The sequence below is a fragment of the Carcharhinus amblyrhynchos genome, chromosome 31 (assembly GCF_965287045.1).
Source record: "Carcharhinus amblyrhynchos chromosome 31, sCarAmb.v2.hapA, whole genome shotgun sequence".
NCBI lineage: Eukaryota > Metazoa > Chordata > Chondrichthyes > Carcharhiniformes > Carcharhinidae > Carcharhinus > Carcharhinus amblyrhynchos.
In genome coordinates, this window is record NC_137354.1 from 7254994 (window position 1) to 7270515 (window position 15522).

General features: G+C 45.4%; 1 protein-coding gene across 4 annotated transcripts in view; it reads left to right on the forward strand.

The window, feature by feature from the left end:
- csgalnact2 (chondroitin sulfate N-acetylgalactosaminyltransferase 2) overlaps positions 1-15522 on the forward strand; it is a 64254-nt gene that overhangs the window by 15284 nt on the left and 33448 nt on the right. For 3 of the 4 annotated variants that reach the window (XM_080215944.1, XM_080215945.1, XM_080215946.1), the window contains exon 2: positions 14460-14573. The gene's annotated coding sequence lies outside the window, so the exon portion shown is untranslated. Of the gene's footprint in view, positions 1-13958; positions 14025-14459; positions 14574-15522 lie in introns of those variants that run through there. The other variant, XM_080215947.1, reaches the window with a different exon arrangement.

Below are 15522 nucleotides of genomic sequence, written 5' to 3' on the forward strand. Positions count from 1 at the left end.
TTTTATATTCTTTCATAGGGCATGGTTTTACTGCATGGGCCAACAATTTTATTGCGCAATCCATTAATTCTTGAGAGGGTGGTGATAAACCGCTGCAGTAATGTGGTGTAGGTACACGCATAGTGCTGTTAAGGAGGGTGCTCTAGGATTTTGACCCAGCGACAATGAAGGAACGACAATATAATCCCAAGTTTGGATGGTGTGTGGCTTGGAGGGGAGGTGGCAGATAAGAACATAAGAAATAGGAGCAGGAGTAGGCCATCTGGCCCTTTGAGCCTGCCCCGCCATTCAATAAGATCATGGCTGATCTGTCGTGGCTCAGTTCCACATTCCCGCCCTCTCCCCATAACCCTTAATCCCCTCTCTTATCAAAAACCCATCAACCCGCTTCTTAAAAATATTTAGCGAGGTAGCCTCCACCACTTCAACGGGCAGAGAATTCCAGAGATTCACCACCCTTTGAGTGAAGAAGTTCTTCCTCAACTCCGTTCTAAACCGCCCCCCCTTTATCTTGAGGCTGTGCCCCCTAGTCCTACTGTCCTTTCTGAGCGGGAAGAGTCTCTCCACCTCTATCCTATCCATCCCATTCATCATCTTATACGTCTCAATGAGATCTCCCCTCATTCTTCTAAACTCTAACGAGTACAAGCCTAGTTTATTCAGCCTCTCCTCATAGCTCAACCCCCTCAACTCCGGTATCAGCCTAGTAAACCTCCTCTGCACTCCCTCCAAGGCCAAAATATCCTTGCGTAAGTACGGCGCCCAAAACTGCACACAGTACTCCAGCTGCGGCCTCACCAATGCCCTATACAGCCGCAGCAAGACCTCCCTACTTTTATATTCAATCCCCCTCGCTATGAAGGCCAGCATCCCATTAGCCTTCCTGACCACCTGCTGCACCTGTAAGCTGGGTTTTTGCGACTCATGCACAAGGACCCAGAGGATAGTGTTCCCATGCAGCTGCTGCACTTGTCCTAGATGGAAGAGGTTGCAGGTTTGGAAAGTGCTGTGGAAGTAACCTGGCTAAGTTGTTAATAGTTGTAGATGGTGCATAGTGCTGCCACTGTGCTTCGCTGGTGGGAGAAGTGAAAGTTTAAGATGTGAGGCGATTGGGTGCCAATCAAGCAAGCGGCTTTGTTCTGGAGTGTGTCTAATGCCACGAATGTTGCTGGAACTTTTACTCCAGGCAAATGGAGTGCATTCCATCACAAGTCAAAGGACTTGTGCCTTGTAGATGATGGACAGGCTTTGGGGAGTCAGGAGGTGAGTTACTCACTGCAGGATTCCCAGCCTCTGACCTGCTTTTGTAGCAGCAGTATTTATATGGATGGGTCCTGTGCAGTGGCTGGTTAATGATAAGCCACAGGATGTTGATAGTGAAGGATTCAATGGGCCAAATGGCCTCCTTCTGCACTTTAGGGATTCTATCTGAGTCAATGCCTTTGAATGGCAAGCAGAGATGATTAAATTCTCTCCAGGCTGGAGGTAGTCATTGCCTTGTATGGCACAAACATTACTTGCCACTTATCAGCCCAGTTTGAATATTGTCCAAGTCTTGCAGCTTCAGTTACCATAACCAGAACGTGGTGGCACTGGTTAGCCCTGCTGCCTCACCTGGGACCCGGGCTCAATTCTGGCCTTGTGTCATTGCTGTGTGGAGTTTGCATGTTCTCCCCGTGTCTGCGTGGGTTTCCTCCCACACACCGAAAGACGTGCTGATTAGGTGGATTGGCCATGCTAAATTGCCCCTTAGTGTCAGGGGAATTAGCAAGCTAGATGTGTGGGGTTAGGGTGTTAAGGTCTGAATGGGATTGTTGTTGGTGCTGGCTCAATGGACCAAATGGCCTCCTTCCGCACTATAGGGATTCTGTGATTCTCTGTGAATCAGGGACTGAGGCCTTCATAGTCAGAAAAGAATAATTTAAAGTTTGCCCTTTGAGAATTAGCTGGACTGAGAAGAACTTTCTGGGGGACTGTGGCAGACTTTTGGTGGTGCCTGTAACAGGGGTTAATAAACTTGATGTGACCTGAAAGAGAATTCTTTGTGGAAGTGTGAAAACCTGGGTGCGTAACATATATAGCTGTAAACCGTGTCACTAAGTTAGTTGTGCTTATTCTGTATAAGTCTTTTATATCCAATCTTTGTATCATTGAAAGAAAATGAAATCTGGTGGCACAGTGCTGTTGGTTAAAACCAAGGTATTTGGATTTTTGTCAGAAAATGTTAGTGTCCTGAACCGGATCTTAAAGTAAGAATCTGCAAAATATGTTGCAGGCCTGCCAACACCTAGGAAGATAAGCTTCAAGTTTACATTTCCTGTACCCATGACTGACTTTAGTAGTTGAACTGAAACCAGCTTCCTGGTCAAAACCTGGTGGATTCTGGCTGCAGTAGAGCTCTGTGCTTGTGCCATTAACTGTATGTTACTCATTGCCTGTTTAGCTGACAGATGGAACCCATTGCTGAAATCTGTTGCCTTCTAATCTCCCAGATAGAGTAAATAGCATCACATCATGGAATCACTTAAGAACCAATTGGATACAGAACTGGGACCTTGTGAAGCACTGAGTAGAAATCTGCCAGGCTTTCCCATAATTAGTGATGATAGCTGTCTGCTCATCATTATTGTCCCAATTTAAAGACATTGCAGTGGTTAGCACTGCTGCCTCACGGCGCCAGGGATCCCCAGCTTGGGTCACTGTCTGTGTGGAGTCTGCACATTCTCCCCGTGTCTGCATGGGTTTCCTCTGGATGCTCCAATTTCTTCCCACAGTCCAAAAGACATGCTGGTTAAGTGCACTGGCTATGCTAAACACTCTTTCAATGCACCCAAACAGGCGCCGGAGTGCGGCAACTAGGGGATTTTCACAGTAACTTCATTGCAGTGTTAATGTAAGCTTGCTTGTGACTAATAAATAAACTTCAACTTTATTAGTGGCTGCAGAAACACAGTTAACCATATTTCTAACATCAGGTGTTCTCAGCTAGTCTGCAGCAGAGCTGTTGAGTTGGAAGTCAACTGAGGCTTCATGAACACTTTGGAACCCTGACAATCAACACAGAGACATAGGAGTTAGGAGCAAGAGTAGGCAATTCAGCCCTTTCAGCCCGCTGTGCCATTCTGTATGATCATGGCAGATCTCCATCTCATCCTAACTCCACTTCCCTGTCTTTTCCTTTGATCCTGCTTTTGATCAAATATGTATCTATCCCTTTCTTGAATCCATTGTTTGATTCTGCATCCACTGCACTTTGGGGCAGTGAGTTCCATAGATTCACAACCTTCTGTGAGAAGTAGCTTCTCCTTACTTCTGTTTTGAACCTCCCTCCATTTATTCTGCAACTTGTCCTAGACAGTTCTAGAAGGGGGAACATTTGATTAATATTTACATAATCAATCCCATTGCGTATTTTATATACCTCAATCAAATCCCCCCTCATTGTTCTGAACTCCAGTGAGTACAAGGCCAAGCTATTCAACCGCTCCTCATGCGCCAGCCCCTTCAAACCTGGAATCAATCTTGAGTGTCTTCTGCTCTGCCTCTAGAGCCACCACATCCTTCCTCAAAAACTGAACACAATGCTTCAAGTGTGGCCTTATACAACACTTCACAATTGTAACCAAAGGGGGCAGCACTGTGGTACTGTGGTTAGCATTGCTGCCTCACAGCGCCAGAGACCCGGGTTCGATTCCGTCCTTGGGTCACTGTCTGTGGGGAGTCTGCACATTCTCCCCATGTCTGCATGTGTTTCCTCCGAGTGCTCTGGTTTCCTCCTACAGTACGGGTTAGTTTGATTGGCCGTGCTACATTCACCCTTGTGTCAAGGGATTAGCAGGGTAAATATGTGGGGATACGGGAATAGGGCCTGGGTGGGATTGTGGTTGGTGCAGACTCGATGCGCCGAATGGCTTCCTTCAGCAATGTAGGGATTCTATGATTCCCTACTTTTGAACTCTAGATCCTTCACAATAAATGCCAAGATTCCATTTGCCTTTCTTTTAACGTTTTGCCCTTGCATATCCACTTTCTAAGACTCGTGCACAAGGATATCCAGATCCCTCTGCACAGACACATTTTGAACCTGTTTCCTATTTAAATAGTAATTTGCCCTTTTAGTTTTCAGCCAAAATGGATAACCTTGCTTTATCCACATTAAACTCTATCAGCCAGATTCTGGCCCATTCCCCTCGCCTGTCAACATCCATTTGTTAACTTTTTAATGTCGTCATCACAGTCTGCTTTCCAACCTGTTTTCGTGTGGACAGCAAATTTCACTATGTTACACTCTGTGCCTGCTTGTAGATCATTGATATAGATTGTAAATAGTTGTGGTCTGAGAACTGAACCCTGCAGGACCTCACTAGTTACAGATTGCCAACTGGAGAAGGACCAATTTATCCTAACCCTCTGCTTTCTATCAGTCAGCCAATCCTGTATCCAAGCCACTACTCTACCCCCAGCCACTTGGGACCTAACCTTCTGGATCAGTCTTTTGTGTGAATGTCAGTCAAATGTGCCAGGTTTCCACAGGATACAAGCCAAAAAAAGTCTTGTGGGTATTATTCACAATTAATCATAGTACTTGCAGCAAAGCAGAGGCCATTCGATCCAATTGATCCCCCACACAAGCCTCCTCCCACCTGACTTAATCTAATCCTGTCAATATATCCTTCTTTTCCTTTCAGCCTCTGCCTCAACTTTCTATTAAGTATGTCTCTACTAGTTACCTCAGCCACTTTGGCAGTGAGTACCACATTCTCCCCACTCTCTGGGTAAACACGTTTCTCCTGAATTTGCTATTGGATTTATCAATGGCTATCTTCATAGAAACCCTACAGGGCAGGAGGAAGGCATTTGGCCCATTGAGACTGCGCCAGCAATAATCCCACCCAGATCCTATCCCTGTAACCCCATGTGTTTACCTACTATTCCCCTGACACTAAAGAGCAATTTAGCACAGCCAGTCAACCTAACCTGCATATTTTTGGGCTGTGGGAGGAAACTGGACCATGCGGAGGAAACCCACGCGGACTCCACACAGGCGGTCACCTGAGGGTGGAATTGAACCCGGGTTCCTGATGCTGATGCAGCAGTGCTGGCCACTGTGCCATCTCTAGACCTGGTTGTTCTCTTTGCCACCCATGCTTGTGAACTATATATCTCCTGTGCAAGTGGAAATATCCTCTGAGCATCTATCATAGCAAACCCTTTCATAACTCCAAAATGTAGATGTTATTGGTATCAGCCTAGTGTGATGCGGTTTCGGTGTCCAGCTAATTGATGCTGTGCCTTCCTGTCTCGGCAGTGTCCTCTAATTAAACCTGTAATGAAGGAGTCAATAATTTCCATCTTTATGATACATTATGGGCATAAAATTACAAGACAAAATCATGAATGTGGCACTTCTTTCAATGGCAGAGGTGCCAGGTATGGCACTAACCAAACAAAGTTGGCTTTGGTGGATTGGACGCAACTGCCAGTTGGAAAATACTGCGTACCATGCACTTTCTGTATGGTGAGATAACTGGAACGATGGAACACCCAAGTTTCAACTTGAAGGATGTTTGCAAACATGACATGAAAGTCTTAATATCCAGTAGCACTAGCTGGAGTAAGAGGGAAGTGATGACACCAACTGTAAACTGGTATGCCCCACCTTGGCAACAGGTGCACTGCACCACAAAAAACAACCCACAGGATTACTTGGCAGCTGCGTGTGCAGCGCTTGTGGCAAAGCCTGCTTCGATGACTGGCTTCACAGCAATCAGCAAAGGTGCATCAGATGAAAATGCCACAACTAAATGGATTGTTTGCTGCGTGTCTATCATCTCGAGGGTGGAAAGATGCCAACCCTGAAATGCATATTTCTGTTGCTAGTTGTACTATACCAGTTTGCCCATCATGAAATAAAGGGCATGTTACAGAACTTGAGTTACACAAAAGAAATCTGATGATGATGAGTGGGAGAGAGTTATGGAGGGTTAATGCAAACATTGCTTCTGGACATGTGCTTTGCTTCCACGTAATCTATTCTATAAACGAAACCGGCAACCTTAATGACAGAGGTGATAGAAAAGTCGTTTTCCTCTTCTTCAGTTCTGTGCCTGAGTTCCAACTCACAGCGCTGTGATCTCCACCATGGGTAGTGAATGGAATTCACACCAGCTGGAATGGGGATGGAACCCTGTATTGTTGGCACCAGTCTGATCCACACTGATTTTCTTCCATGGGTTGCTCCCCACTCACCTGACAAAGGAGCAGCGCTCTGAAAGCTAGTGGCGTTTACTACCAAATAAGCCTGTTGGACTTTAACCTGGTGTTGTGAGACTTCTCACATAGCTCTGGACTCCAGCCTTCATGCAAATGTCTGTGCTGCTACTGCATCTTTTTGTGTGTGGTGTGGGGCGCCTCCTGTTTAGCTCAACTGTCTGCCAATAGCATAGGGTTTGATCCCCATTCCAGCTATGGCAGATTCAGAACCTGTTAGCAATGTTGCTGCATGGAGCCAGGGACCCGCGTTCAATTCTGGCCTCGGATCATTCTCTGTGTGGAGTCTGCACATTCTCCCCGTATCTACGTGGGTTTCCTCCGAGTGCTCTGGTTTCCTCCCACAGTCCAAAGATGTGCGGGTTAGGTTGATGAACCATACTAAATTGCTGCTTAGTGTCAGGGGGCCTTGTGGGGCTTGTACGTGGGGTTACGGGAATATGGCCTAGGTGGGATTGTTGTCAGTGCAGTCTCGATGGACCAAATGGCCTCCTTCTGCACAGTTGGATTCTATGATTTTTTTGCCTTACCTGTGGTGGAGATTGCAATGCTACTGGTCAGCAAGACAACTGAAGAGGGAAGCTGCGATTATACTATAGCTGTCAGTCTTAGATCCATTCATTCCTGGGAAGCAGATTGGGCTGTTAGATGCTTAGAACTACATTTTTAAAGTGAGCGAGATCCCAGGAATGTTATCCAAATGCAATCAACTGAACAGCTAGCATCTCTAATTCCACCGTAAATGTCCTCAGCTTTTTCCCAGGGTGGATTACTAGGGGTCATAGGTTTAAGGTATGAGGGGCAAGGTTTAAAGATTTACGAGGCAAGATTTTTGCACAGAGGGTGTTGGGTGCCTGGAACTCGCTGCCAGGAGAGGTCATGGAAGCAGATATGATGGTGACTTTTAAGAGAATTCTTGATGAATGCATGAATAGGATGGGAATAGAGGGATATGGTCCCCGGAATGATAGAGGGCTTTAGTTCAGTTGGGCAGCATGGTTGGTGCAGTCTTGGAGGGCCGAAGGGCCTGTTCCTGTGCTATAATTTTCTTTGTTCTTTGTTCTGTGTGCTACAGCTGGTCCAGAAACCCACTGCCTGCATTGTTCTGCTCAAGCAGATAAATAATTTAGTTTAGATGTGAGATGGACAAGAAGGAGGGTTTCAGCATTAGATATTATGGAAGTGGAGCAGCAGATGGTCTTGTTGGAGAAGACATGTAGTTGGATGCAAAGATTGCTAACAGCATTGAAAGAGAGGAGTTACATCCTCTGGCAGAGAAGTCCATTAACCTTAAAATTATCGAGGTCATGAAGGTTGTTGTCCGGAAGCACTTCTTTGTACAAAGGAACTCTCTTCCCCAAAATGCTGCCCAGGCTGGGCGTAATGAATGTGTTTTGATAAAGACATGAAGGGGCAGCACGGTGGCACAGTGGTTAGCACTGCTGCCTCACAGCGCCAGAGACTCGGGTTCAATTCCAGCCTTGAGCGATTGTTTGTGTGGAGTTGGCATGTTCTCTTCATGACAGCGTGAGTTTCCTCTGGGTGTTCTAGTTTCCTCCCACACTCCAAAGATGTGTGGGTTAGGTGGATAGGCAATGCTAAATTGTCTTGTAGGGATGGTCCTGGGTGGGATGTGTCAGTTCTGACTTGATGGGCTGAATGGTTTCTTTCTGCACAGTAGGGGTTAAGACAAATAAATCAGGATGAGATGCAGATGAACCCTAATCTAAAATTAAGGAATGAACAGGCTTGAGGAGCTGAATGGCCTCCTCTGTTTTTGTTTGTATGTCCACTGGGGGCTCACCTTTACTCCAGGACACCTTCACATCTGTGGTATCTCATTGTGTTTTAAAGGTTTGCTGTAAGATGGCCTTTAAAACAGATCCTTTAAAACAGAGATGAGGAGGAATTTCTTCAGCCAGAGGGTGGTGAATCTGTGGAACCCTTTGCCGCAGAAGGCTGCAGAGGTCAGCTTGTTGAGTGTCTTTAAGACAGAGATAGATAGGTTCTTGATTAATAAGTGGATCAGAGGTTATGGGGAAAAGGCAGGAGAATGGGGATGAGAAATAAAATCAGCCATGATTGAATGACGGAGCAGACTCGATGGGCTGAGTGGCCTAATTCTGGTCTTATGTCTTATAGTCTAATGGTTGCAGTGACGAATCTTTCTCCGTTGTTCCCTTAGGCAACCAGAGGAGTTACGGAATTTCTTTGCCACGATAGGCCTAGTGTCAACAAGTTGTGCCAATGACTTTCAAATCCATGTTCACACCACTTCACCATCACACACGTACATCACACTGAGGAGTACTACAATAAGCAAATCAGGCTGTGTTTATTCTGTTGCTACCACTTTGAGACTAGAATTGACCTCGGTGGAAGCTGACTTTTCCTGCATGGGTGAAATTCGTCTTCTCAAGACAGCTGTGACAGTGTGCTTTTTAAAAAAAAATCTGTGGTTCCTTGCAATAAATTTCAGATGTCGGCAGTGCAGGCGGCTGAGTTGGCAGCAGCTGCGATGATTGGTTATCATTGAAAGTGTCTGCACTTTGAAAGTAATATTTCAGCAGTTATAAAATTCGATAGCATGTTTTGATCCAACACTGTCTATGCCTACACTGCTTTTGAAGCCTGAGGATTGAAAGGAAAGGTTCAAGAACCTCGGATGCACTAACCTTGAAAGACCCTATATCTGGGATGTACGAGAGATCAACTGGAATAGGAAAGCTTAATCCTGAACAAAATTTCGAATTGAAGCGCAACTTCAAGACAAGAGAATATAGATGCAAACTGGTGATAGGAAGGCTGAGGATCATAGAATCCCTACAGTACAGATGGAGGTCTTTCGGCCTATCGAGCCTGCAGCTAACCCCATGTATTTACCCCGCTAGTGCCCCTGACACTAAGGGGCAACTTAGCACGGCCAATCCACCTAACCTGCACGTCTTTGGAGTGTGGGAGGAAACTGGAGGAAATTCACGCACCCGTGGGGAGAATGTGCAAATTACGCGCAGAGTGGATGGCAAGAGCAGCAAATGAGGGTAGTAAGCATTTGTGTAGTGCCTTTAGTGTACAACAATGTCCGATTGTGTTTCGCTGGAAACCAGGACAAAGAAGGGGATATTGGAAGGGGATGAGGTAAAATTTGCTTAGAGAGGAATTTGGAGTTTGTGCATTTACTGAGGGAGCCCAGCTGTTGCCTAGACTGTTTAAAACTGCAAAATTTTGGCTTTTAAAGGCAAGAACTGAAGATCGTGGAAAGCAATCTGAAAGCTGGAGTGTGCAAATGCAAACGCTGAGGGGATATTTGTCGAGTTGGCAGGTTCTGTCTGTTATCCAGCACACACTGGCTGCCTTTCTATACATTATTGTCAAAAGAAACAGGAAGATTTATCAGAGTGCTTTCATTTGGAAAAGAAGTGACAGAGGTATGCAACGGAGCTGATTATTTCTACCAAGGGCAATTGTAACAAATTATATCTAACCAGCCCACAGCAAACACTAAAACTTTAGTGACCAAAATACCGTGGAATGCTGGAATCTGAAACGAGAACAGAGGATGCTGGAAAAACTCTGCAGATCTGGCAGCATCTATCAGGAGAGGAACATGGTTAATTTTTGAGTCATAGCCCCGGTGTCAGAACTGAAAAGAGGGAGAATGTTAAAGTGAAAGGAACGTTAACAAAAAAACCCAGCAACTTTAAGAACAAGCAGCAGATGTCCAGGTGTGAGACAGAAGGAAGGGTTCTTTTGCAATGAGGCAGTACATGCATGGAATATTTAAAAAGGAAGAAAGGGGGTTTAAGATGGAGGAGAAAGGTCAAAATGTAAAGTTGCTGAACTCAACGTTGAGTCCCAATCAGAAGATTAGATGCTGCTCCACCAACTTGTGCTTGGCTTTGCTGGAGCACTGCAGTAGGCCCGGGACGGACGTGTAGGTGTGAGAGCAAGATGCTGAGTTAAAATGGCATGCAGCGGGAAGATTAAGGGTCACACTGAGTGAAGGCGTTTCACAGAGCAGTCGCCCAGTCTGCGTTTAGTCTCCCCAGTGTAGCGAGGACCACATTGAGAGCAGCAGATACAATAGTTCAAATGGAAGTAATTACAAGTGAAACGCTGCGTAACCTGAAAGGAGCGTTTGGGGCCTTGAATGGTGAGGAGGCAAAGGGACAGGTGTTGCACCTTCTGCAGTTGCAAAGGAAGGTGCAGCAGGAAGGGGCTGGGAAGTTGGCATGATGGAGGAGTGGAACAGGGAGTCATGGGGGGTGCTATCTCTGTAATGCTGACAGGGAGGGTGTGTTTAGTGGTGGTATCATGTTGGAGTTGGTGGAAATGGCGGAGGGTGATTCTTTGGATGTGGAGGCTGGTGGGGTGGACGGTGAGGACAAATGTGAGGTACTGCATTTTGGAAGGTCTAATACTGTTAGGAAATATGCAGTAAATGGCAGAACCTTGAGAGTATTGATAGGCGGAGGGATCTGGGTGTACAGGTACATAGGCCACAAAGTGGCAATGCAGGTGGAGAAGGCATGCTTGCCTTCATCAGCTGGTAATTGAATTTAAAAATTGGCAAGCCATGTTGCTGCTTTTATAGAACCTTAGTTAGACTGCACTTGAAATACAGTGTTCAGTTCTGGTCGCCACAAGTACCAGAAGGATGTGGAGGCTTTGGAAAGGGTACAGAAAAGATTTACCAGGATGTTGCCTGGTATGGAGGGCATTAGCTATGAGGAGAGGTTGGAGAAACTTGGTTTATTCTCACTGGAGCGACAGAAGTTGAGGGAAGACCTGATAGAAGCCTACAAAATTGTGAGAGGCATGGACAGAGTGGATAGTCAGAAGCTTTTTCCCAGGGTGGAAGAGTCAGTTACTAGGGGCATAGATTTAAGATGCGAGGGGCAAGGAGATGTACGAGGCAGATTTTTTACAGAGTGGTGGCCTGGAAATCTTTGCCGGGGAAGATAGTGGAAGTGGATATGGTAGTGACTTTTAAGGGGCATCTTGACAAGTACATGAATAGGATGGGAATAGAAGGATATGGTCCCTGGAAGAGTAAGTGGTTTTGGTTAAGTTGGGCAGCATGGTTGGTGCAGGCTTGGAGGACCGAAGGACCTGTTTTTGTGCTGTAATTTTCTTTGTTCTTTGTAAGGGGGGCCCTATCATGTTCTGGGAGAGAGGGGAAGGGGTGAGGGCAGAGGTGCAGGAAATGGATCAAGTTGGGTTGAGTGCCCTGTTAACCACAGGGTGGGGGAGATACCTTGGTGAAGGAAAAAGGCAAATATGTCAGAAGCACCATTTTCAGAGGTGGCATCATCAGAAAAGATGCAACGGAGGAGGAACAGCTGGGAGAACAGGATAGAGTTCTTACAGGGAACAGTATGAGGAACTGTCAATGGGCTTGTAATTGTCCACCATCGAAAGTGGAAACAGGTCAAGCAAGGAAAGTGGTGTCAGAACTGAACTACATGAAGGTGAGAAGGGGTGAAAATTGGAAACAAAATTGATGAACCTATCCAGGTCTAGACGAGAGCATGAAGTGGCATGATACAGTCATTGCTGTAATGGAGAAAGTGTTGCAGGAATGGGTCTGAGCCTTTGTCAAGTCATTTTTGCTGATCTGATTTTTCCATGTTTTTGGAATGAGATTGCCAAGTTTCTCCAGTCTGTCCGTTTCTCTCAGACAATGGTTCTGCCTGTTTCCAGATTGGAATGTCTCGTTCTTCAGTGGCCAGGGATGGGACGTGTTGCTGTAGGTATTGTGAGAAGGGTTAGATTGCTGGCCCCAGACCCCTTATACCATTTCAACATGAATTGTAACCAGTGTCAGTACAATAGAAGTTGAGGGTAGAGGTTTTGTGCTGGCCTCCATGATGGCCTTGCCCTCCTCTGTTGTGCCACTGGGGAATAATTCCACATTGTACAGTGGTGTGAGAATGTTACAGGATGTGCTGCTCCAAAGCCTGGCTCACCTTTTGGTGGTGCCTAATGAGAAATTCAGCTGCCTGGAGTCTAGGGCCATCAGAATAGGATAAAGCTAGCTAAAGCAAAGAATAAAAATGACTTGCTTAAACTATGGGTACAGGCAGAGGAAGCGAGCAGGTTCATTGTTGGACAGTATCCTGTGTTATAAGAATTTCAGTTGCCTAAGGCCACAGAACGGAAAATTAACCATTCCACCCATCGAGATTATGCCCCAGAATTGTGCCGCTTCCACCCCCTCCCTTTTCATCCAACTCCACCAGCACATGTTTCTATTCCTTTCTCTCTTGTGTTTATCCAGCTTCCCCTGAAATACGTCTCCACTATTGATCTCAATCATTTCTCATGGGAGCAAGATCTACATACTGACCACTTTCTGGTGTAACGAAGCTTCCCAAAGTATTGTACTCCCTTGTCCAGCCTCCCATCCATTAACTCTGTCTACACTTCCCACTGCCTTGGCAAAACAGCCAGTATGATTAAGGACCCCACACACCCCAGGCATTCTCTCTTCCACCTTCTTCCGTCAGGAAAAAAATACAAAAGTCTGAGGTCACGTACCAATCAACTCAAGACTAGCTTCTTCGCTGCTGCTATCAGACTTTTGAGTGGTCTTACCTTGCATTAAGTTGATCTTTCTTTACACCCTAGCTATGACTGTAACGAAACATTCTGCACTTTCTCGTTTCCTTCTCTATGAATGGTATGTTTTGTCTGTATAGCGTGCAAGAAACGATATTTTTCACTGTATACTAACACATGTGACAATAAATCAAATCCTGGAAGTGGGGGGGGGGGGGGTGGAAATAAAGGCTGCTGCAATAGACAGTGCCCCACAGCTCCTTGTTATCTCTCCAGATAACAAGGAAATTTGCCTTAACTTTTAAAAATTGATTTATGGGACGTGACGTCTCTAGCTGGGCCAGCATTTACCACCCATCCCTAACTGCCCTCCATTTCAGAGGGCCTTTGAGAGACACCACATTGCTGTGGCTCTGGAGTCATATGTAGGCTAGACCGGGTAAGGGCAGCAGATTTCCTCCCTTAAGAGGACATTAGCGAACCAGATGGGTTTTTCTGACAATTGGTAATAGCTTCATGGACACCATCAGACTTTTAATTCCTGATTTTTTTTTTATTGAATTCAAATTTCACCTATTTTAATATGTCTTGGTGGTTCAAAGCGTGGATAGGAAATAAGGTGACTGAGCAAAGGAGAGGCAGGTTTAGTGCAGAATAAGCCAAAGGAGTAGGACTCAATCATAGACAGCTATGTGGGCTCAGCCTTCAGTAAGCTAAGCATAGCAGAAAAATTTATGTGGGAGGTACCTCCCAACTTTAAGCCCCCCAACTGACGTGTCAGATTTCCGTTCTGAGGTTGAGCACTAAATCACAAATGAGTTAAATATTCCATTCCCGTTTTGCTTTTTTTCAAAAAAAATCATCGTTCCAGACAGAAACCAGTTACTGTAATGTTTGGCTTCACCAAGGTGAATGATGTGAAAAAGCACGTGCTCTTTTGAGGTTTTTATTGGCTGGCGTGCTGTGGAAATATGGGATGGCAAGGCTAGGAGTGAGATGAGGTGATGAGGTGTCCTCGGATTCCACAGAGCTTATGTAAGCGCTGTGCTGTAGGAGTCTGCTTCGGCATCTGTTGCTGAGTCTCTGTGCTGTGGGCTCCAGCCTCAAGGATAATTCCTTTCAATATTTCAGTAACTTGTCAAGAATGTTGGGATTCTGAATAGCTGCAGTGATTCTGAAAAGAAACACCAGAGGTGAGAATGCTTTTCTCCAGATCTAACACGTGCTTAGAAGTGTCTTTCGGGGCGCTGCAGATTTGACTCTGTAACGCAATGGTTTCCAATTCTATCTGTGGTGGGGCTTCTATTTGAATCTCCCACTCTCAAATCTCTGGAAGATGTACAAAGGAAAATGTTTCTTCTTGTTGTGGAAACTATCGCTGAATCTGGAACTGAAATTAATAAAGTGGCAATGACCGAAATCTGATCTTGGTGGGTACTCTGCACCCTCCACTCACACTCTAACCTTTCTTGGGGGTGTGGGTCAGACAGCCCTGTTTTAAAAACTGATGGCAACGCAGAATTGCAAGGCAGAATTCTTCACACCTGCACTGTACTTTTTGCAGCACGTTGAAGAGTTGTTTTATCAAGGTGTTTGTCACTTATTACTCAGTGTGTTATCTCTTCCAGGTGTGAAGTGAAAATCGCATTCCATGAAATATCACATGGCCCCGATTTGGACTTCCAGATGAGTTTCTTTATCACAGACTTGCATGAACCTACTGGGAAGTGTTATTTTAAAAGGTGAGTGGGGGCAATCGAAACCTCTCTCTGTTAACATCTCCGTTTCTTCATCTGTACTCGGGGTCCCTGCAATGGGTGGCTTTCAAAGCTTGCCACGCTGACCTGCTCTCGATGATTCTGTTTGCTAATGTCCAGACATCTGACCTCTCAGGTGGGATATCTTAGCGGAACTCGCTTTGAAAGCATATGAGTTGCTTAAAAGAAAGAGTTGCCTTCACTGAGGAATAAACATGCTTGGTAAGGAGCAAATATAAGTCAGCAAATTCAAAATACAACACAGAGTTCTCAAGAACGCTGTTTGGATGTTGGGGGTGTCCGTCCAGCCTGAGACAGACCTTTGACCTCATGGATCTTTTGGTAGTCCTCAGTTTGAAAGCTTTCCATAACAGGCGACCTATAAGTTCAGTGGTGTGTAAGCAGGGGCATGTTAATAAGTCGTTCAAAGTTTGTTTACTTTTGTTTGAAGTGCACGGTTTCTTGTAGCTTTGGAGAATGAATGGATTAAGTTGTTTAGGGAAACTGCACCGCTGTGCACACATGGCCCAGATGGAATTGCAGGCGGATGATTAAAGCTACCTCCCAACCCCACACCTCTGTAATCCACTTGGGTTGTGTTGTTTCTACATTTGTTTGTTTCCTACATTACAATCATCTCCACATTGTATGGATACTGGCCACCAATGTAAATATGCAGCAAGTGCTTGGATCAGAGAAGCATAAGACCGAGCGTGGCTGTCTCATTAATTAAAGGATGAGAAGAGTGTGTATTGAAATGATTTTACTTGGTATGATTTTACTTCGCTTTTGTCTCAGTGTTGGAAAGAAATGTGAAGGGATGTGCATTTCTATAGCGCCTTTCACAACCTCTGAATACAGTAGTGTGTTTTAGCATCGTAGAATCCCTACAGTGCTAAAGGAGGCCGTTCAGCCCATCAAGTCTGCATCAACC